Here is a 25,113-nt window from a genome sequence, read left to right as displayed (position 1 = left end):
TATCAAGAGGTCTTTTAAGGGTTGTAATGGGGTTAGGGTCAAGGTAGGATTGTATTTGGCCAAGTGGACTAAAATCTGAATCCTTAATTAAATTAAACTTTTTCCACCTAACTTTAGACAATCCATGTAATCAAAGTACAAAACCTAACTGTCCATTAACCATGTTTTTCACATATTCATACATTCTAATTTCAAGTACAACTCATATGCATTGCTTTCACCACATATTTTGGGGCATTTTGTCCCCTTTTACTTATTTGCTCTTTCTCTTTTTCTTTTTCTCTCCTTATATATATATATATTTTTTTTTTCTTTTTCTTTTGTTTTTCTCAATGCATATGATTAATTTGTTGAATGCATGAACATGTCCTAAACATTTCTTTCACATTTTTAGAAAATTCTAACATACTCAATTCTCAAACCAAATATTTCCAAACCCAATTTTCCCACACTTAAATCATAAGCACTCTCACTAGTCTAAGCTAACCAAGGATTCAAATTAAGGACATTATTATTTTTCGCTTAGAGTTAATGATGTGCTAAATAAAAAGAACAAAGGGGTAAAATAGGCTCAAAATTGGTTTGCAATGGATAATGAAAAGGTTAGGGCCATATGGGTATGTAAGCTCAGTGAAACAAAGGCCTCAATCATGTAAGTGTATGCATACATCAAATTATGGAAATATAGAATTAAGCAAGACAAAGATCACAATTTTAGAGAGAAAAACACACATCAAAAATAAAATATTGGTTGAAAAATGCAACCAATTCAAATAGGCTCAAAATCTCACAAGTTTTGTGTGTTCGAGCTCTAAACCATGTTCCAGTATAATATCTCTTCAAACAAGTGTAACATTAAATTTTATTCAAATTAGTGAAATACTCTTAAAAGGTTTCTTGAAAAAGAAAATATTACTTCAACCAAGTGGTAAAGTATGCATAAAATCAAACAAACAAATATGCAATCAAACATGCAAATGCAACAACTAACAAGGAAAATAAAAGATTGGTGTTTGAGAAGGAAATACTAACCCATGGAGATCGGTATCGACCTCCCCACACTTAAAGATTGCACCGTCCTCGGTGCATGCTAAGATGTGCAGGTGGACGGGTCTCTGCAACTGATGCTTTTCTCCGAAGATTTTACAGATGGACTTGTCTGTCTCCCCATGTAAACATCTTCCGGTTCTCTTTCTGGTGGTCATCCTGAAAGAAAAAGGGAAGAAAGGTAACCCAATAATAGAGATAAAAAAATAAATGAAGTATGGTTGGGTTAATGCCACATGAAAAGGGTCTCAATTACATGGTAGCTACAACATGCAAATGAGAAAACAATAGAAGTACATGGCAAATCAAGAGTGCAAAAATTTGCAAAAATAGGGAAGAGAGTGTGGGTAAGGAGAAATAATATAAATTCATGTCAATGTAAAAGTAATACAGGTATAAAAGATTGGCATTGATATAAATAATATTATCTAACCAGAATAAAACAAGTCTCTAAGCACCTAAAATAATTCAAGAGAAGATGCAACAGTTAAATAAGAAAATTAACACCAAAGGAAAAATAATTAATTTTAGAAAAGAAAATAAAAATATGCACAAAATTAAGATGCAATGAATGAAATATGCAAATAAATTAAGTAAAATAAAATAAAAGATAAGAAGAATGAGAAGGAAAAGAAATAAAGTAAGAAAGAAAGAAGAAAAGATAGAAGAAATTAGGATTAGAAAAGAAAAATAAGATAATTGGCACTAATCTGGATAGGTTGTGCGACGTTGGCAACGCGGACGCGTGGGATACGCGGTCACATGGTGCGCGATAAGGTTGGGTGACGCGGACGCGTGGGGCACGCGATCGCGTGACTCGATTTGTGCTAGTGGCGCGAGTGCAGCCTTGCGGTCGCACAACTCTCTGTTCAAAACTTAGTATTGCCAAAATCCAGGGTGACGCAGTCGCGTGGTCGACGCGATCGCGCGGGTGGCCTTATTTCCAATATGACGCGGACGCGTGGGTGACGCGTTTGCGTGGCAGGGCTTGTGCTGCTAGCATGGGTTCAGCCCAATTCCAGCTCAACTTTCATCCATACACCCTTGTTATGTCGATTTACAGGGCCACACGATCGCGTGGGTGACGCGGACGCGTGGGGAAGCTATTTTGCAAATGACGCGGTCGCATCAGCGACACGGTCGAGTGGGACGATTTGTGCCATTGGCACGCCTCCAGCCATGATCCTGCGTAACTCTCTGTTCAATTTCTTTTCCTCCTAACGCACTGGTGACGCGGACGCATCAACGACGCTGCCACGTCTCGTGCGTGCTTTTTTTTTTTTAAATCTGAAAAAAAATGCAGAATGCAGTGTTAATATGAATGTGATGCAAAACTCCAGGTTCAATGAAATTAAAATAAAATAAAAACAAACAACCTGAAATAAAATTGAAAAAGAAACGATCATACCATGGTGGGTTGTCTCCCATCTAGCACTTTTAGTTAAAGTCCTTAAGTTGGACATTTGGTGACCTCCCTATTATGGTGGCTTATGCTTGTACTCATCCAGGAATCTCCACCAATGTTTGTACTTCCAGTAACCTCCGGGGTCCCAAACTAGGCGCAGAAAGCCTTCAAGTAAGTTAAAGCAAGTTACAAGGCCCCAAGAGTGTTGATTGCCAGAATGAATTCCGGGGTTCCAAATCTTGCTTTTGCACCCGTCTTCAAGTTGATTATCATGATTCCATCCGGGTGATTCAGATTTAGAATTCTTACTGAAGCGTCCAAACAACTTCCTAGACCCATTCAATTGAGCTCTACACCAACCTTTGCGTTTAAACTTAAAGCTTCCAACCATAATGAACCTTGCAGGACAATTCTTACCACTGGCCATCTTCCTCTTACTCTGAATGTTACAAAGAGCTCTAAGTTGACCATCCGTCTCCAGTAGCCCATATTCAAGTGGAATTAGAAAGCTAAGGGATATGAATTTTATCCACTTGAATGTTGTGAAGGATGATGGCAACTTAGGGGGAGGTATTTTTAATGAAATTGCAAGCTCCACTCCCTTGTGCTCTTCTTTGATAATTACCACCTCTTTGCAAGCTTATTCAATTTCAACCTCTTCCTCTTGGTAGCTTTCTTCCAATTCAATCTCCTCTTCATTGCTTTCCAAGGGCATGGGAGGTTGTGCTTCTTCTTCTTGAATCTCCACCTCTTGATCAACCTCTTCCAAGTCTTCAACTGTGATATGCCTTGGAGGTTGTACACCCTCCTCAGCATCAATTTCAAACGTCTTGGAAGGAGGTTCTATGACTGGACTTTCCCATGGAGGTTCTGCATCTCCTAAGTCTTCAACCACTTCTTCTTCTTCAATAATTCTGGCTTCCTCTACTTGTTCCAGTACAAAGTCATGCTCCGTACTATTCACTGGAGTTTCTAGTATCTCCTTCATGCTATGTTCTTCATTAGGTTGTCCACATGAAGCCATGGGGGTTCCTTGAGTGTCCGAACGTCGGGAAGCTAATTGATTTATCGCTTGCTCCAATTGACGAATGGTTGATGGATTGATGGATATGGAGATGGTGAATATTGAAGTGGTGGTTTTTGTGAGTAATTGGGTTGGAATTGGGGTGGTTCTATATATGGTTCATATGGCTCATAAGGTGGTTGGTATGGTGGTTGAGGGTTAGGGTCATATGGAGGTGAATGGCAAAAAGGGGCTTGTGAGTTTGGTAGTCCAAAGTTATGTTGAGGAGGGGGTTTATAGGCATATGGTGGTGGTTGTTGACAGTCCATTGGAGGTGGTTGTTGCCATGAGGGTTGATCAAATCCTTGTGGCTCCTCCCATCTTTGATTGTTCCAACCTTGATGCCTGTTCTCATTGTAATTTCTTCTTCCTGCAACATAATTGTAACCAGACTCATAGCCAAAAGGGTGAGAGTTCATAGTAGCAAATAAAAATTAAAAACAAAAATAAAAATAATTTTAAATTAAAAGGTTATTTAAATTTTGAAATTGAAAATTGAATTTTGAAATTTGAATTTTAAATTTTGAAATTTGAAATTTTGAAATATGAATTTTAAATTTTTGAAATTTGAATTTTTGAAATTAGAAATTTGAAAATTTTTAAATTTGAATTTTGAATTTTGATTTTTGAAATAAGATAAGATAAGATAAAAATTTTAAAATAAAAACCAATAACCTCTTAGTTTACGAAAAAGAAAAAATAATAACAAAAATAAAAACAAATAAACAAGTAAAAGAAAATATTTACATTAACCAATAATAAGGCACACGTTTGCAATTCCCCGGCAACGGCGCCATTTTAACGTTAGGATTTTTGCCAGTAAAGAATTTTATAAAAACATTCGCGTTGTAGATATAGTTTCTAAACCAACAAAAATCCCTTTGTACAAACATTTTGGTTGTCACAAGTAACAAACCCCTTTGAAATTGATAACTGAGTATTTAAACCTCGGGTCGTCTTCTCAAGGAATTGCAGGGAGGTATATTCTTATTATTGGTTATGAGTTCTGTAAATTGGGAGTTTCAAGAATGAGGAACAAATATGACAAATAATTTAAATGGCAATTAAAAATAAATAAATACTGTAAAGCAAACTTTTGGGCAAGGTATGAAAAATTGGAAGTCCAGACTTAGTTATCCTTATCAACAACAATGAAAGTCGAATCTTAATTCCACTTGGTCAACCTTTACTAAAATAAAGGAAAGTCAAGGGACAAATTGGTTTGATCTTTGAATCCTATTTATTTCCTAAGAAAAGATTGGGATTATTGAAGTTCAATTCAATTGGCAAGATAACAATTATCAATTATGCTATTGAATTGGATAACTCCTGAGTTACTGATTTCTTAACCAAAACCAAAAGAGAAGAAAAGTAAATCTACTGGAATAAAAATGCCTTCAGATGGGAAGCAATAATCATATAAATAAAAGAAAGCAATAATAACTGAAATACCTCAAATAATATTAATTCAAAGAAAATCATAACATGAATGTAGCATAAGCCAAATAGGCAACATAACTAATATAAGCATTAAAGTATCTAAAAAAAAGAGATAAATATAAAGTAAAAGAACATTGAACCTGGGATTGAGAGTCACTCCTAAAACTAAGAGAAGTCCTAAATCCTAATCCTAAGAGAGAGGAGAGAACCTCTCTCTCTAAAAACTACATCTACTCCTAAAATTGTGAATATGAAAGCTTGATTATGAATGGATGCATTCCTCCACTTTATAGCCTCTAATCTGTCTTTTCTGGGCCGAGAACTGGGTCAGAAACAGCCCAGAATTCGCTGGTTGCGAATTCAAACACGCCGCATGGAGCACGCGGTCGCGTCGCTTAGCGTCAAGGCAGCTATGGCATATTATATATCAAATCAAAGCCCCGGACGTTAGCTTTCCAACGCAACTAAAACCGCGTCGTTTGGACCTCTATAGCTAATGTTATAGCCATTTGAGTGCGAAGAGGTTAGGCTGGACAACTTAGCAGTTTCTCCAACTTCTTGTATTCCTTCCACTTTTGCATGCTTCCTTTCTATCCTCTGAGCCATTCCTGCCCTGTAATCTCTGAAATCACTTAACACATATCAAGGCATCTGATGGTAATAAGAGAGGATTAATATTAGCAAAGATAAGTCCAAAGAAACATGTTTTCAATTAAAGCACATAATTGGGAAGGCAAATGTAAAACCATGCAAATAGTATGAATAAGTGGGTAAAGAGTAGATAAAAACCACTCAATTGGGCACAAGATAAACCATAAAATAGTGGTTTATCAGGCGTGGACCAAATAATTCGAAGATGTGTCCCGGAGTCTGAAATCTAACCCATTCTTGAAGCTTGCCATTCGTCCGAATGTGGTGGTCACTTTGGCCCACAAAGGACCGCTAAAACGGCGTTGGATTGTGAATTCTGGTGGCCAACCTTATTCAAGGATGCTAACCGGTTATGTGTGTTTTTCCATCAGTGTCAGAAGTCGGGAAATACATCCCATAAGGATGAAATGCCTCAGCAACCTATGTTGTTCTGTGAGATATTTGATGTATGGGGCATTGACTTTATGGGACCATTTCCCAACTCTAGTGGGTATCTGTATATTCTGTTAGCGATTGACTACGTGTCAAAGTGGGTAGAGGCCATACCTACCCGCCTTGACGATGCCAATACCGTTGTTTCTTTTATTAGGAATTACATTGTGTACTGTTATGGGTCGCCACGAGCAATCGTGAGCGACCAAGGATCCCACTTTTGTAACAGGAAGGTAGAAGCATTGCTCAAGCGCTTTGGAGTGTCGCATAAGGTTGCTACTGCTTATCATCCGTAAACAAATGGATAAGCGGAAGTGTCCAACCGGGAAATTAAGAGGATTTTGGAGAAAGTGGTCAATCCACAAAGAAAGGATTGGAGCCTCCGGCTAGGAGATGCACTATGGGCGTATAGAACGGCCTACAAGACTCCGATAGGGATGAGCCCCTTTCAGATCGTCTATGATAAGGCATTCCACCTTCCGGTGGAAATTGAGCATCGAGTCTATTGGGCAGTAAAGCATGCAACATGGATTTAGCCAAGGTGGGTGAAGCCAGGAAGTTACAACTAGAGGAGCTTGAGTGTTTGAGGAACGAGTCATATGAGAATGCCCGGATTTACAAAGAAAAGACTAAAGCATTCCATGACCATCACATCTAGAAGAAGGACTTTCAAGAAGGTGATGAGGTCCTCCTCTACAACTCAAGGCTTCGATTAATGCCTGGCAAACTCCGTTCTAGGTGGGAAGGACCTTTCAAGGTGAAGGAGATAAAGCCCTATGGAGTGGTGGAGTTGTTTGATCCCAATAGTGAAGTAACTTTCAAGGTGAATGGACATAGAGTGAAGAAGTATCATAGCTACAAGCCCCAAAAGAGCTAGAGGTGTTCCTATTGGAGGATGCACCAAGGAGAGAGGAAGCTTAAGAAAAGGACCATCCAACTTAAGGACGTTAAAGAAAAGTGCTTGGTGGGAGGCACCCCACCGTGGTAAGATCTTCCTTGTATATACCATCTTGTTTATAACCTTAAATTTTTGTGAATTTTGTGATTTCTTGATGATTGATTGATTGCATAGGAATGCTAGTTTTATCCTTCTTGTGAATAGATAGGATGTTCATATAATTTTCATCATTTTGGTATGGATGAATTGTTGAAGTAGAGAGAATGCTATGTTTTGGATAATGCATGAAATTGTGAAGTATTCTCTTTGACCACTAGCTTAAGCACCTACCAAGAATATGTTAGAATAGGTCTTGTTATGTTGAAAAAAAAAAGAGAGAGAAAAGAGAAAGGAAAAATGGGCACCGACGCACCAGCGTAACGTGCGCACGCGCGCCGGTGGTGTATTCCCAACTCTTGGGCCAAACACCCGAGAGTTATGCCCACTTCATGCCCATCTCACGCCAGGCACTCGCGCGTCCGCGTACTTGTCGCCTGCGCGCACCATTGCAAATCACCCATCGACGCGCAAGCGCACTGTGCGCGCGTGCGCCATATGTGGACTCCTTGGTACAAAAACCAGAGAGTTGTGCCACACTTGTGCCACTCTTGTGCCAGAACTGACGAGTCTGCGCGAGGCGCGTCCATGCCGGTCGCGAATTCCTTCAGGCACGTGTCCGCGCAAGGTGTGCATCCGCGCGCCTGCGCCACTTACCAACTCTGGTATAAAAACTAGAGACTTATGCCAACTTTGTGCCAGTCTTGTGCCAGAAACCTCACCGACGCGCCAGCGCACTGTGCGCGCGCGCCGGTTGCGCGAATCAGTTTTAAAGTCCTGTTTCCCTTTCTCATCCCCTTTCATATCTTCTTTCTCCCTTCTTCCTTCTCCGTCACTTCTTCTTTCTTCCTTCCAGAATCCACCACCACCGTCTCCGGCTTCTCACCGGCGACAACCACCTCTTCCTGTGGCACTACACCTCTCCTATTTCTTTCTCATCTTCACAAAAGAAAATTCAACCTTGTTCTTTTACACTTCTCAAGGTTCTACTCCTTCCATTCCTCATCTATTATTTTCTTTGCATTATTTCTTCTTCTAGTTAGATTCTTCTTGTTGTTTTACTTAGTTTCTATTTTAGTTGCATAATGATGTTTCTTACTTTTTGTTTGCTTACTTTTCCTTTTTCCTTATTTTTCCATGGATGTTGAGTTTGAGTTTGAGTTTGAATTTCTTTAATAGATCTTTTGTCATTTTTTTCCTTATCTTTGCCAAGATGTGATGTTTATGTGATGATTGATGTTTCAATTTGGGCTTTGAATTGATTGAGTATCTCATACTTGTTCTTTGCTTAATAATTGCACACCAAGTGTTCGAGTAAATGCATCAACGCCATTTTGGTTTATTTGCTTGCTAATTAGATACTCATTGAACATGACTTGCTCTTTGTTATGGATGCTTGAGATTACTCCTCTCATGCCATTGCATGCTTTACTTCCTCTTGCATCCCATGCCAAGTGTTGTGACCCATGCTTTACTATCCTTCACTTGCATGTTTTTGTGAAAATGATTCCTTGGATTTAATGTTTTCTTATTTCCCTTCCTTTCTAAGGATGGCCACCAAGAAAGGCAATGAGAAAGTTCCATGGAAACCGGCCGCAAAGAGGGCACCCCAAAGATCAACTTCTAATGCGCATCTTCATTGGGAGCCAAACCCCTATCCAAGAAGGCTAAGACACTCGCTCCTATTGATGAGAATGAAAAGAGCAAACCGGCAAAAGATTCTTCAAGGTTCCCCAACCGCTTCTGCGAACTTGTGTTCCCCTCCATGGTTATTAGGAACTATCATCCTGAGCATCTACTTGCTCCACCGGACAAGGTTGCTCCTTATATTCTACCCCGCATTGAACAGCGAGAATGGGAGTTTCTTTTGAGGAAACCAAGGGAAATCAACCTCTCTTGGGTGGAAGAATTCTACACTAACTATCATCTCTCCTCTCTTCAATCGGTATATATCCGCCGGAAGCAATTCTCAGTTTCAGAAGAGGCTATTCAGCAAGTGCTTAATGTCCTACCAGTACCGAGTGACATGGATGGCTACCAAGAAGTCTTACGTTAGCGAGAGAAGTTTGGATTTGATTGGGACTCGATCCTCCGAGTCATTGCTGAGCCAGAGACATTTTGGACCCAAGGTCGACTCCGGATGAGGCCCAAAAGCATTAACGCTCGCTTCCTCACTGTAGAAGCTAGAGCTTGGGCCCAGATCCTATCTCACTATGTGCTACCTAGCACCCATAAGTCGTCCTTCACGGCGGATCTCGCCTTGCTTATTTGGTGTGTTCTCACGGAGAGGCCGGTGAACATTCCGTTTCTTGTCAAGCAAGCAATGAGTCAAGTTCACGCCCGGGGTAATTTTCCATTTCCAGCATTGGTATCTGATTTAGTTACTGCTGCGGGTGTTCCTTGGGAAGCCAAGGACAGGAAGATTATAGTTCCGGCTAAGGGCGATGTGGTCCCAAGCGGAAAATACTTACATTTTCCCATGAACAACCCAAGCATTTACATAGCCCTTCCATCTACTATCCCTTCCACTTCATAATCACCACCACGGCAAAGATCCACACTTCAGAGGATAGAAGATCTACACCGGAAGCTTGATAGATATGAGCGGCGCAATCAATGCCGATACACTTACATCAAGAAGTTTCTGCGTTGTGTTACCCCTAGCATGGAGGAACCCAAAATATTCATATCCACCTCAAACCCAAGTGATGGGAGCTCTGAAGGAGAGGATAGTGACGGTTCTGGTCCCGACCGCCCTTTGCGCATTGTTCGTAGCACGGAGGACCGTGCTAATTTCTAAGTGTAGGGAGGTCGTCTGACCGATCTCCATGGGTAACAATCTCTTCCTTTCAATACCCATGGATTTATCTTTTGCTTAGTAGTTAGTACATTGTTAGTACATTGCATGTGTAGTTAGTTTTACTTGTAAATACTCCTTGCATGATAGCTAGTTTCTATATAGTTTCTTGGTCAAAACAATAACTTCTTCCCCAAGAAACTGTGTTTTGGGATACCCTACCAATTTTTGAAATTTTTTTTTGCAGTAAACTTGCTTTAAGAATGTATTTTGGAACATAGTGATAGAGCTAAGAACACAAGTATGTAAATTTTGAGCCTATTGCATGGTTACATATTCTAACCATTATTTTCCATTCTTGTGTGCATATCTCTCTCTCTCTATGATTGTGATCCTTGCTTTGTATGATTCTATATGTCCATTACTTTGTGTATGAATGCATTTACATGATTGAGGCCATCATTTCAATAGTCACTTTTTCCAAATGGCCTTAACTCTTTTATCTACCATTACTAACCAATTTTGAGCCCATGATAAACCCTTTTTGTTCTTAAATAAAGCACACCAACAACCCTAAGTGAAAAACCATGAATGTCCCTAAATTTGGATCCTTGATTAGCTTAGGTAGGTTAGGATGTGTGTCATTCAATTAGGAAGGTATACTTGGGAATTTTGGGTGGATATATAGGTGCATAATTGTAGTGTAATTGAAATTCTAGGATTTGGGAACATGCTCATGTATTGAATGATTGAACTATATGCATTGAAAGTTTTGTACATAAAGCCCCAAGAAAAGGGGATCATCCAAAAAAAAAAAACAAAGCAATAAAAGGGGACAAAGAAACCCCAAGACAAGGTGATGAAGAAAACAATGCATATGGAATGTGAATTGAAAAGAATGCATGAGTATGCAAAAAGTGAAACTCAAGGGTAGCTAGGTAATGTATTATAGTTGTATAGGTTGTTCTATGTGTCTAGTGGGATCCTAGGTTAATCAAGGACTCAGATTTTAAACTCACTTGGCCATATACATCCTTACCTTCACCCTAGCCCCATTACAACCCATGAATAAGACCTCATGATACTTGTGAGAATGCATTAAGTAATTGTTGATTGTTAGATGAAAGATAAATCTTGGAAAGCATGATTAAGAGAGGATTGAGTGACGAACCCTATACACTTGAGCGAATAAAGCGGATACACTTCCGGTGAGGGTTTGATGCTCAATTCTTTGTTCCCGGCTTTCACAAGCGTTCATCTAGCAAGTTATATGCACTCCTTAGTGATGTTCAATTTGGTAGGATTCATGAACTACATACTATTTTCAACCCATGTATTCATATGTGTTCTTGGAGGATGGATTTACCCTTGACCAAGTAGGTAGATGATTTTACATTAGTTGCATGCATTCACTTAGGTAGTTTGCATTTCATAAACCCTTTCTCACCATGATCTTTGGTCTTTTTATTTTAAGCATGAGGACATGCTTGGTTTAAGTGTGGGAAGATTTGATAAACTCCAATTTTGTGGTTTATATTGTGTAGAATTTGGGGCTTTGTCAATATTTCTCACACTTATTCACAAGAAATGCATGGTTTTGTGTTCACTTCCTAATATTGCACCATTATGAAAAACATGCTTGTTTTGCCTTCAAATTGTCATATTTTAATCCTCTTCTATTGCCATTCGATGCCGTGATGTATTTTTTGAGTGATTTTTGGAATTATAGGGTAGGAATGGCCTAGAAGAGAGAAAAAAAGCATGCACAAAAGGGAGGAACATGAAGATTTGAATTTTGGGAAAATCAGCATCGGTGCGCATGCGCACTTCACGCGAACGCGTGGATGAGGATGGCTAGAAGCGGCGCGCAAGGATGGACGCATCCGCATGGATCAGAAGATTCCTATCGACACGCACGCGCACTTGGCGCACACACGTGGATCACAAAGGCAATCGGCGCACACGCACGCATGGCGCGCACGCGCGGGAAGCTGCACGTGGTCTTATTAAAGGAAATCGTGCCTGGCGATTTCTGAGGCTCATCAGGCCCAAATTCAAGCTGTTTCTGTATGGAAAAGACCCAAGGATGCTAGGGAGAAAGGGGGGGATCATTCATTTTACACTAAGACACAATTTTAGCTAGTTTTGGTTCTTTGTTCTTCTAGAGAGAGAAACCTTTGTTCCTCTCTAGATCTAGTTTTAATTTGATCTTCCCTTGTTAAATTATGAATTGGATCTTGTTAATTACTAGTTTTGATAGTTAAATTTGAATTCCTTAGTATAATTTTGCTTAGATCTTGTGTTAGTTTTATGAATTCTTGTCAATTGTCATTTTATACCCATTTCATGAATGTTGTGAATCTTGACTTGTTGATGTTATATTGGTGATTTCTATAATTAATTATCTTGTTTGGATGATTGTATGTTGATAATTGTTAGTGGGTACTTGTTAATTTCAATTTAATTACAATTTGAACATGTCTTTTATTAATGCTTACCAAGTGTTTGATGAATTGTTTACCTTGATCATGGAGTAGTTCTTTTCACTCTTGGCCTAGGCTAACGGAATTGGATAAACTTGAGTCATTGGGTCTAACGGATTTGATGATTTGGGAGCCCTTAGTGGTCAATTTGATAACCATTGACGCTAACCTTCTATTAAGTCAATTAGTAGTAAGGTTAGAACTTATGGGTTGATGTTGACCAAACCATTTGACGTACTTCAAGTATAGAAGAAGACTTAATGAGTTTGGTTCCTCATAATTATCAAGATATGGTTATTAGACAAGGATGGTGACCCCAATTCCCATGCCTAGCCAAGAATTGCTTTTATCATTCCTATTTGAAAACCCAAAATTCTTAATTACTTATCTTAGTTATAGTTGCTTGTTTAGTTTAGAATAGAATCATATTGGATGTTACTTGTTAGTTTGGAATTGCTCATGTTTTGCTTAGTTATTTGAATTAATTTCTTGCATTTTAAGATTGCTTGCTTGTTAAGATTCTCATTTTATTTTCTTGCTCATGACTTGCAACCCCGGATTTCTAGCCAATGTTGAAGCACATGTTTGCCCATTCCTTGTGAGACGACCCAAGGTTTGATACTTCGGTTATTTCTATTGGGGTCTAACTTGTGACAACCAAATCCCTCTCTAAATTTGATCGTCGAGGCTTGTTGTCGGTATAGCTATACTTGCAACGCAACTTTATTGAGAAAATCTTTACTGACATAGTCCACGAGCGACCATCAACTACCGAAAAATTTGTTGGAATACGACTAAAAAGCCCGGATAGCAAAGGCATACAGATCGACATAAAAAGGAGGCGACCCAAAGAGACAAATACGACCACAAAAAAAAAGAGAATAAGTAAAAGTCCAAAGGTCGAAAAGCCCAGCTATAAGGGGTACAAAACTCCTGAAAAGAGATACTATTCAAAAAGGATAATCCTAAAACAAGGCTAAGAAGGTCGTCCAAACAAACTATGGGTTTTATACCCAAAGAAGTTGTTTGAAATTTGAGTAAGAAGCCCTGACGACAAGTTGCAAAAACGTTATAACTGACTAAAAAATGGAGGTAGCTACCGCAAGGGAAACTAAGGCAAACCCCATCTCAAGGGGTGTCAAAGCAAGGAAACCCAAAGCACCTATATAAAAGTTGAAGAGCAACCTCCTCCAAACAAAGGTTGAAAAATAACCTCTAAATACAAGGCATATCAACACAAGCAAAGTCAATGCATCATTCAACAAAAATTAAAGCAGTAAAGATTCAAAGGCTGCCTAAACGGCAGCCCAAGAATTTAAAGTTTTTTTGTAAAAGTTGCTAGGAAGAAACTAAGTGTCACAGAGTCACCCACAGAAACTTACAAAAAACTAACAAGTTCAACAAAGTCCACAGGTCGGACTGTACTAAATACACAATCAAAATAGAGATATACTAAGGAATCATAAAGGATCTAAAGTCGCATCAGTAGCGGCCCCCTGAGGAGAGTGAGGGATCGTCAAGATAGTGACGGCTCCAACAACCCCATTCGGGCCAGTCAGGATCTCTAGGTCCGGCTCAGGAGGGACCACCTCGACAGAAGGAGCTGTAGAAGCTGAAGCTGCAGAAGCCTTGGCTGGCAGCACCAAGGGAGGACTTTCATCTACATCATCTGGTGCAGGCACGACCTTGCCATCCTCCACCACATTGTCCATACTGAATAAGGAGAGGTCGAGCTCGGGAGCAAGAACCTGAACTTGGGCCTTTAGATTTTCATACATCTCGGTCATACTGCTCACCATATGACCTTGAAGCTTGGCATAATCGTCCTGAGCAAACTGAAGTATCTCCTTAGTCTCCAGAAGCTCGCCATATGTGCGGGTATAGCTCTCTTTATACTTTTTAGCCGTCTCCTCGGCCAGATTTGCAGTCGCCTCCGCTGCAGTAGCTCGAGACTTCTCCTTCTCAACATCAAGCTCCAATTTAGCCACCTTGGCATCCAGCTCATCTTTCAAAGCCTTAATCCTATCTTAATTAGACTTAGCATCTTCCATAAAGGATCTGGTAACATGAACCAGAGACTCCCAGACAACTCGGGATAAGGCCGCACCAAGATTGGCCATCCGAATACTATTGCTCGTTATGAAATCAAGGTGGTGAAGGATCGAAACGTTGTCTAGAGGGACTTTACCATGAGGAGCAATCAATTCTGTGGCAAAGTCCACACCATCAAATTCTTTGTCATCAAGGTTATAAGTCCCAACAGTATTTTGCTTCTTGGGAGGGGGACCAACATCTGTAGGAGAAGAGGCAGCACCAGAGGTCGTCTAAGATGGGTCAGATGGAACTGTTCAAACTCTTGGGGTTGGGATAATCTTCCTCGGACCCTGAGACTCACCCGCCGGCTTCTTCGGAGGCAGTTGTGCCGGAGACCCCTCCTTCAACATCTTATTTGACAGATTTTGGGCAGCCATAGCCTTCTTGGCCTTCCAAAAAGACTTCATAGAGTCTAAAGATTTAACCATCTCTGAGAAAGAAGCCAAGAAAATGATTACACATAGAAAAAAGATAAATTCGCAAACAATAGAAGAAAACTATCTGTAAAAAAAGAGGTCGGATGCAACCTAGCTCCTCACGAAGGAGGGAAGGATCTCCTAAAAATCTCTTCGTATCCAGATGAGGAGGTTCCCCCCAGTGCTCCTCTAAAACATCCACAGTGGCCTATTCTACCTCGTCTAAACATTCCCAAAGGTACTTAGGGGCTATAGGTTCTTTTTGCCACCATAAAGGAAAAGTAGGTTCATCATTTTCATCCAAAAAGAAAGGGCGAGCATTCTCAACAGCTCGGACTTTAAAATAGTAGTTTTTAAAGTCCCAAAAAGAGTCGTCAAACATGGAAAACACTTTCTTCCCCTTGGTAGCTTGGAAGGAAATCCAAGAAGCTTTCTTCTTGGCCACCCCAGGTTTTGTCAACACAAACAGGTAAAGAAAAAGGGATATTGTAGGTCGGACCCCCAGCTCTTGGCACAATAACTGAAAAATCTTCATGAAAGCCCAAGAGTTTGGATGAAGCTGTGACAGGGCCATATTACAGGTCCACAGGAGTTCAGTTTCAAAGGTAGTAAAAGGAAGGATAATACCTAGCTGGCTAAAAATATAGTCATAGGCATAGAAGAAAGGACGTTCTCCCCGAGTTAAGGGAGAGAAACTAACCCTTTCCTCAGGATCGGACGACAATAATTCGTAATTCTTCTCGTCCTCCCTATTACTACACACCCTATGGAACCTCCTAAGCCTCTCACAGTACTCCAGATCAGCCACAGTAACACACATCAGAACTATCGAATCTAACCAATCGGCCATACCAGCAGGGACTTTGGTGGACATCTCGACAATATTCTTACGGGAAGACATATAGCAACTACACCTACATCAAGAAAACAAAAAAGGGGTCACTATCAAACAACTCAGACAGCAACAGAATAGGAAGAGACAACCAACAAACATCAGGTACGGTAAACAAAGGGGAACCCCAGGTCTCACAAAGAGCAACAAATCAATACCAAAAGCCCAGGGGCACCCTTTGGAGGCAACAATAGAGCAGAGTGCAGAAAAGGAAACGATGCAAAAGCCAGAACCCTAACCCTCTCAAATAAAAGAAAATACTAGGAGGCAAATAGAAACTTAGATGCTAACATCCCTCCACATAAACAGCAAGATAAAAAGATTGTAACTATCAAGAAACAAAGGTACACAAGAGTCACAAGGAAAGCTTCAACCTTTTTTCAAAAAGAAAAGCAAAGATCAAAACTTTGTACATAAAGAGAGCATGCAAGAGTAAAGTGCAAAGGAGGGCGACAAATAAAATGCATAAAACAAAAAAGGCGGGAAGAAAAAGCACCAACCTGTGGAAGAAGATAAGCGAGCAAGCAGCAAGCCATGAACAAATCTTCACTAAAAGAAAATGAAAACTCTAAAAATCCAAGAAAGGAGTGATTTTGGAATGCTAGGGCAATCAAAGGACGAACAAAAGGAAGCCTCTCTTTGCTGAGCGAATGAAACGGATGAAAGCAAGAAAATTGAAAACCAAGGTCTAAGGCTTTTCAATTTCAAAATAATGCAAGAGAATGGAACGGCAAAACAGAATAAAAGCCCAATCAACAGGCATTAAAAGTGCGTGCGCATTCCCAAGGAGGAAACCCCCTCAAAGAACAAAATGCAGTAATAATGGAGCGAACGCAAAAATGATTCGCATTTTTGAATAACATTTAAAGACGCCAAACTCGCACAAGAAGGAGCAAACTGGACACAACCGAACAGATGCTTGAACACGACTTCCCCAAAGAGGTCGAAGCTCGGAAGCACAACCTCGAGGAAAGATCGAAGCTCAAGCAGGGGCACTGTTCATACCTGGGACCGAGCTATAGGGTCCGAGTTGCATGAAGACAAAGGACCGACCTCTTTAAAGGTTGGCCCATTACAACGAGCTCTTTGCAAAGAGCTCAGAAGATCACCGCAGAGGCCCAAGGAGGCCCAGAATGAAAGGACCACTGACTACTAAAAGGTGGTTGGCCAAAGATATGATCTTACTCACAAAAGATAAGATAAGATAGCAAACTTATCTCAAATGAAGATCGTCAAACACTACTATAAATATACTGGAGCACCCAGGTATAAGTCATACTCCAATTCTACAAAAAAGTTGCTTAAAGCCCGTGCTAACTTAAGCATCAGAGTCTCTTGTAGGTACCACCACCCTCCGGTGACTAAGGATCAGCAGCACCTCAAGATCTGGCAAGTCGAACACAACTGCTCCGACCACACCAGAAGATCTCCTCCGAGATCGACCTTCAGTTTCAGGTAACCCCTCGGAACAAATAGTTTTATGGAGCTTTCGTATTAGTTTTCTTTATAATTTTCTCTCAAATCTCTTAGGGTTTAATTAGGGTTTATATTAGAAGTTTACATTTTCCATTTTGATCTTGGGTTCTACCTTACCACCCTTTTAAGTAATACTAAATTTTCTCTTTGATTATACTACTTTTGTTATACTTTCGTATAGTTAAAGTTATATTTTATATATATACCTTTTGAATCTTTGAGTTCTTGGTGATTAGATGTTTATTGGTTATTACATATTTGATTGAGTTGCCATTATTGATGTTATTCATTGGTTGGTTTTTGTTTCAAGTATTTTTGCAATATCACTATGTTTGGTCATTATACCCACCAAGTGTTTGTGAAAATGTCAATTTTGAATATGGAGTAGATTTTCACTCCTTGGCTTGGAAAAATGGATACATAGGATACTAGAGTCATAATATCCAACATTTAGTGGTGGTTTTAGATTGTTAGTAGCTCTTGTTTCCACTAACGCTAGCTTTTTACTAAGTTAATTAGTAAGTTAGCTAGGATTTGTAGATTAAGAACAATTATGCTCACTTGACTTACTCTCGATGTTAAGAGTTGACCAAGTGAGATTAACTCATTGTAATTGCCATAGTTGTGGTTATGACAAGGAAAGAATTCCTTGATCACCAACCCCAAGCCAAGGTTCCCTTATACTTTGAACCACATTTTCACTAATTTTGACCTTGTTCTCTCCTATTTAGCATTAGTTGTTCTTTGATTCATTATTAGTTCACTATTTGCACTACCATTGCTTAGTTACTATTATTCACTAGCTTGCTTCTTTATTTTGGTTCTTATTAATTCATTGGTTGAGTTGTTGATTCTTTAATTCCTTTAATTTCTGCTATATGCTTGGAAACCCCCAACTTCACAACCAAACATGTGAACTCGTAATTGCTAGCTCCATGGGTAGACGACCTGGGAAGTATAACTTCGGGTTAATTGAATTGAATTGTGAGACTCTTTACTCTAAACTTAGATTTGGGGTCAATTGTCGGTTTGGGACTATACTTGCAATGCATATTTTATTCCTAAGAAATTCTGAACTGATGTTTGGCACTACATCAGGTAACTTGACAAATTAATGGCACTTATTATGCTAAGGACCCCAATATGAAGATATACTTAGATGAAGTACGAGAACAACTAGCACAGTTCTCGGAAGGAGAGATCCGACACATAACTCAGGAGTCAAATTCTCGAGCAGATGCCCTCTCCATGTTAGCCAGCGCCTAGCTAAGGGGCAATAATAGAAGCCTCATCCAGAAAACTTTTCACGCACCATCAATATGAAAGGGAGATGACAACTCGGACATAATGGCAATATCCAACAAAAATTTAGGATGGATGACCCCTATAGTCAACTATCTTATGTTTGATATTATCCTTGAAGATGAAAAAGACGCTCGAAGGCTCATAAAGAAAGCACAAAATTATACCTTAGTGCACAATGTTCTATACAAAAGAGGGGTAACAATACCTCTCCTAAAGTGCGTCCCAACCTCTAATATGAAGGATGTCTTAGATGAAGTACACAGTGGCATATGTGGGAACCACTTGGGAGCTCGATCACTAGCTAAATGGCTTTTTTTGGCCGACCTTGCAAAAAAAAGTGGCCGAGTTTGTCAAAAAGTTCCCTCCTTTCCTAGAAGCATGCTAATTTCTATGTTGCACCTCCTGAAGAGCTTATCAGTGTCACCTCACCATGGCTATTTGCAAAATGGGGTCTTGATCTTCTCGGACCATTTCCTCAAGTTCTAGGAAGAGTAAAATACCTCATAGTGGGGATCGATTATTTTACTAAGTGGATCCCTGCAAAACCCTTAACAACCATCACAGCCCAACAAAATTGGAAGTTTCTCTACAAGAATATTGTCACAAGGTTTGGAGTTTCCCACTCCATCACCACGGAAATTGGGACTCAATTTACCGACTCAACCTTTAGAAATTTGGTGCCTGGTCTCAAGATAAAGCACCAATTCACATCGATAGAAGACCCTCAGGGCAATGGACAAGAATGGACAGATGAGCTTTCTCAAGTCTTATGGGCATTGGTGCACGAAATTGTGATCACATTAATGTAGTACTCTTTGTTATTGTATGGAATCATTATTATGGCTCTTTACTATGTGTGGACACAACTCCGTTCAACTAACCAGCAAGTGTACTGGGTCGTCCAAGTAATAAACCTTACGTGAGTAAGGGTCGATCCCACAGAGATTGTTGGCTTGAAGCAAGCTATGGTCACCTTGTAAATCTCAGTCAGGCGGATTTAAACATGATATTTTATTAGATTAAAATAAACAATAAAAGGGATAGAGATACTTATGTAGATTCATTGGCAGGGATTTCAGATAAGCGAATGGAGATGCTTTTCGTTCCTCTGAACCTCTGCTTTCCTGCTATCTTCATCCAATCAGTCTTACTCCTTTCCATGGCTGGCTGTATGCAAGGGCATCACCGTTGTCAGTGGCTACATCCCCTCCTCTCAGTGAATCATATGCTCACGCACCCTGTCACGGCACGGATATTCATCTGTCGGTTCTCGATCATGCTGGAATAGGATTCACCATCCTTTTGCGTCTGTCACTAACGCCCAACACTCGCGAGTTTGAAGCTCGTCACAGTCATTCAATCATTGAATCCTACTCAGAATACCACAGACAAGGTTTAGACCTTCCGGATTCTCTTGAATGCCGCCATCATTCTAGCTTACGCCACGAAGATTCTGGTTAGGAGATCTAAGAGATACTCATTCTAGCTTAATTCATGTAGAACAGAAGTGTTTGTCAGGCACGCGTTCATAAGGGGGAAGGATGATGAGCGTCACACATAATCATCACCTTCATCACGTTCTTGGGTGCGAATGGATATCTTAGAAGAGAAATAAGAAGAATTGAATAGAAAACAGTAGTACTTTGCATTAATCTTTGAGGGACAGCAGAGCTCCACACCTTAATCTATGGAGTGTAGAAACTCTACCGTATGAAAATACATAAGTGAAGGTCTAGGCATGGCCGTGTGGCCAGCCCCCTAAACGAGATCACAGGATCAAAATACAATCCAGGATGTCAAATACAATAGTAAGAGGTCCTATTTATAATAAACTAGCTACTAGGGTTTACATGAGTAAGTAATTGATGTACAAATCCACTTCCGGGGCCCACTTGGTGTGTGCTTGGGCTTGGGCTTGAGTGTTACACGTGCAGAGGCCATTTGTGGAGTTGAACGCCAGTTTCTGTGCCAGTTTGGGCGTTCAACTCTGGTTTTGGATCCTTTTCTGGCGCTGGGCGCCAGATTTGGGCAGAAGGCTGGCGTTGAATGCCAGTTTACGTCGTCTATTCTTGGCCAAAGTATGGACTATTATATATTTCTGGAAAGCCCTGGATGTCTACTTTCCAACGCAATTGGAAGTGCACCATTTCGAGTTCTGTAGCTCCAGAAATTCCACTTTGAGTGCAGGGAGGTCAGAATCCAACAGCATCAGCAGTCCTTTTTCAACCTCTGAATCTGATTTCTGCTCAAGTCCCTCAATTTCAGCCAGAAAATACCTGAAATCACAGAAAAACACACAAACTCATAGTAAAGTCCAGAAATGTGAATTTAACATAAAAACTAATGAAAACATCCCTAAAAGTAACTAGATCCTACTAAAAACATACTAAAAACAATGCCAAAAAGCGTATAAATTATCCGCTCATCACAACACCAAACTTAAATTGTTGCTTGTCCCCAAGCAACTTAAAATCAAATAGGATAAAAAGAAGGGAATATACTACAAATTCCAAACTATCAATGAAACAGAGCTTCAATCATATGAGCGGGACTTATAGCTTTTTGCCTCTTGAATAGTTTTGGCATCTCCATTTTATCCATTGAAGTTCAGAATGATCGGCATCTATAGGAACTCAGAGTTCAGATAGTGTTATTGATTCTCCTAGTTCAGTATGATGATTCTTGAACACAGCTATTTTATGAGTCTTGGCCGTGGCCCTAAGCACTTTGTTTTCCAGTATTACTACCGGATACATAAATGCCACAGACACATAATTGGGTGAACCTTTTCAGATTGTGACTTAGCTTTGCTAAAGTCCCCAATTAGAGGTGTCCAGGGTTCTTAAGCACACTCTTCTTTTGCTTTGGACCTTGACTTTAACCGCTCAGTCTCAAGTTTTCACTTGACACCTACACGCCACAAGCACATGGTTAGGGACAGCTTGGTTTAGCCGCTTAGACCAGGATTTTATTCCTTTAGGCCCTCCTATCCACTGATGCTCAAAGCCTTGGGATCCTTTTTATTTGCCCTTGCCTTTTGGTTTTAAGGGTTATTGGCTTTTTCTGCTTGCTTTTTCTTTTTCTTTCTATTTTTTTTTCTATTCTTTTTTTTTTCTTTTTTTTTTCTGCAAGCTTTGTTCTTTGCTGCTTTTTCTTGCTTCAAGAATCATTTTTATGATTTTTTAGATTATCAAATAACATGTCTCCTAGTCATCATTCTTTCAAGAGCCAACATATTTAACATTCTTAAACAACAACTTCAAAAGACATATGCACTGTTCAAGCATACATTCAGAAAACAAGAAGCATTGTCACCACATCAATATAATTAAGCTAAGTTCAAGGATAAATTCGAAACTCATGTACTTCTTGTTCTTTTGAATTAAAACAGTTTTTATTTAAGAGAGGTGATGGATTCATAGGACATTTATATCTTTAAGACAAAGTTACTAACTACTAATGATCATGTAATGAAGACACAAACACAGATAAGTACATAACATAGAAAACAAAAAACAAAGAAAGTAAGAACAAGGAATGAGTCCACCTTAGTGATGTCCTTGAGCTCTTCTATGTCTCTTCCTTGCCTTGGCTGCTCCTCCTTCATTGCTTTTAGATCTTCTCTGATTTCATGAAGGATGATGGAGTGCTCTTGATGTTCCACCCTTAGTTGCTTCCAATAATTATGTGGAAGAAAATGTATCCCCTGAGGTATCTCAGGGATCTCTTGATTTGCAGTCAAATGTTCTACCACTGAGCTATAGACCCTTGATGGAAGCTTTTGTCTTCCCTTTCCTCTTTCTAGAGGTTTCTCTGGCCTTAGGTGCCATCAATGGTTATGGAAAAAACAAAAAAGCTATGCTTTTACCACACCAAACTTAGAATGTTGCTCGCCCTCGAGCAAAAGAAGAAAGAATAGAAGAATAAGAAGAAGATATGGAGGAGACGGAGGGAGATGTGTATTCGGCCATATGGGTGGGATTGGGTGGGAAAGAGATGTTGAATTTTGAAGGAAAGTGGGTGTTTGGATGTGAGTGGTAAATGGAAAAGAAGGGATGATCATGAATGGAAAGAGAGATGATGAGGTAGGTGGGGATCCTGTGGGGTCCACAGATCCTGAGATGATCCTGTGGGGTCCACAGATCTTGAGGTGTCAAGGCATTTACATCTCTGCACCAATTTAGGCATGCAAAATGCCCTTGCACACAACTCTGGGCGTTCAGCGCCAGGTTGGTGCCCATTTTGGGCGTTCAACGCCCCTTTGCTGCCATTTCTGGCGTTGAACGCCAGAACCATGCTTGTTCTGGGCGTTCAGCGCCAGTATGCTCCCATTCTGGGCGTTCAGCGCCAGAACTATGCTCTGTTCTGGCGTTTGAACGCCAGACAGATGCTCCTCCAGGGTGTGATTTTTCTTCTGCTGTTTTTGATTCCGTTTTCAATTTTTATATTTATCTTGTGACTCCACATGATCATGAACCTAAGAAAACATGAAAAACAATAAAAATAAGAATTAGATAAACATTGGGTTGCCTCCCAACAAGCGCTTCTTTAATGTCAATAGCTTGACAGTGGGCTCTCATGGAGCCTCACAGATGTGCAGAGCTTTGTTGAGACTCTCCAACACCAAACTTAGAGTTTGGATATGGGAGTTCAACACCAAACTTAGAGTTTGGTTGTGGCCTCCCAACACCAAACTTAGAGTTTGACTGTGGGGGCTCTGGTTGACTCTGCTTTGAGAGAATCTTTTCAAGCTTCCTCTCCATGGTTGCAGAGGGAGATCCTTGAGTTTTGAATACAAGGGAGTTCTCATTCCATTGAAGGATTATTTCACCTCTGTCAACATCAATCACAACTCTTGCTGTGGCCAGGAAAGGTCTTCCTAGGATGATGAATTCATCCTCTTCCTTTCCAGTATCCAGGACTATGAAATCAGCAGGGATGTAAAGGCTCTCAACCTTTACTAATACATCTGCTACTTGTCCATAAGCCTGTCTTCTTGAGCTGTCTGCCATCTCTAGTGAGATTTTAGTAGCTTGCACCCCATAGATTCCCAGTTTCTCTATTACAGAGAGGGGCATGAGGTTTATTCCTGAACCAAGGTCACACAGAGCCTTAAAGATCATGGTGCCTATGGTACAGGGTATTATGAACTTTCCAGGATCCTGTCTCTTCTGAGGCAATGTCAGTTGATCCAGATCACTTAGTTCATTGATGAACAAGGGAGGTTCAACTTCCCAAGTATCAATGCCAAATAATTTGGCATTCAGCTTCATGATTGCACCAAGAAACTTGGCAGTTTGCTCTTCAGTAACATCCTCATTCTCTTCAGAAGAGGAATACTCATCAGAGCTCATGAAGGGTATAAGGAGGTTCAATGGAATCTCTATGGTCTCTAGATGAGCCTCAGAGTCCTTTGGTTCCTCAGAGGAAAGCTCCTTATTGATCACTGGACGTCTCAGGAGGTCTTCCTCCTTGGGATTCACTTCCTCTCCTCTCCTCACAGGTTCGGCCATGGCGCTTATGTCAATGGCCTTGCACTCTCCTTTTGGATTCTCTTCTGTATTGCTTGGGAGAGTACTAGGAGGGATTTCAGTGATCCTTTTACTCAGCTGGCCCACTTGTGCTTCCAAATTTCTAATGGAAGACCTTGTTTCATTCATGAAACTTACAGTGGCCTTAGATAGATCAGAGACTAGATTTGCTAAATTAGAAGCATTTTGTTCAGAGTTCTCTGTCTGTTGCTGAGTGGATGATGAAAAAGGTTTGCTATTGCTAAACCTGTTTCTTCCACCATTATTAAAGCCTTGTTGAGGCTTTTGATCCTTCCATGAGAAATTTAGATGATTTCTCCATGATGAGTTATAGGTGTTTCCATAAGGTTCACCTAAGTAATTCACCTCTGCTATTGCAGGGTTCTCAGGATCATAAGCTTCTTCTTCATGAGAAGCCTCTTGAGTACTGTTGGATGCAGCTTGCATTCCATTCAGACTCTGAGAAATCATATTGACTTGCTGAGTCAATATTTTATTCTGAGCCAATATGGCATTCAGAGTATCAACTTCAAGAACTCCCTTCTTCATAGGCGTCCCATTGCTCACAGGATTCCTTTCAGAAGTGTACATGAACTGGTTATTAGCAACCATGTCAATGAGTTCTTGAGCTTCTGCAGGCGTTTTCTTTAGGTGAATGGATCCACCTGCAGAGGTGTCCAGTGACATCTTTGATAGCTCAGATAAACCATCATAGAATATATCCAGGATGGTCCATTCTGAAAGCATGTCAGAAGGACACTTTTTGGTCAACTGTTTGTATCTTTCCCAAGCTTCATAGAGAGATTCACCTTCTTTCTGTCTGAAGGTTTGAACATCAGCTCTAAGCTTGCTCAGCTTTTGAGGAGGAAAGTACTTGGCTAAGAAATCCGTGACCAGCTTATCCCAAGAGTTCAGGCTGTCTTTGGGTTGAGAATCCAACCATAATCTAGCTCTGTCTCTTACAGCAAAAGGGAAAAGCATGAGCCTGTAGACTTCAGGATCTACTCCATTAGTCTTAACAGTATCACATATCTGCAAGAATTCAGTTAAGAACTGAAAAGGATCTTCGGATGGAAGTCCATGAAAC

General features: G+C 40.2%; 1 non-coding gene across 1 annotated transcript; it reads left to right on the top strand.

Annotated features, from left to right (window-relative positions):
* The first annotated feature begins 24,767 nt into the window (after positions 1-24,767).
* Positions 24,768-24,875, top strand: LOC148567399 (small nucleolar RNA R71). The gene has a single exon (XR_015882571.1). It is a non-coding gene; the product is annotated as a small nucleolar RNA R71 (small nucleolar RNA).
* The last annotated feature ends 238 nt before the right edge of the window (positions 24,876-25,113 follow it).

This window comes from Arachis ipaensis, chromosome B4, assembly GCF_059453495.1.
Source record: "Arachis ipaensis isolate K30076 ecotype BB chromosome B4, ASM5945349v1, whole genome shotgun sequence".
Lineage (NCBI taxonomy): Eukaryota > Viridiplantae > Streptophyta > Magnoliopsida > Fabales > Fabaceae > Arachis > Arachis ipaensis.
This window is presented reverse-complemented; position numbering and strand designations above follow the sequence as displayed.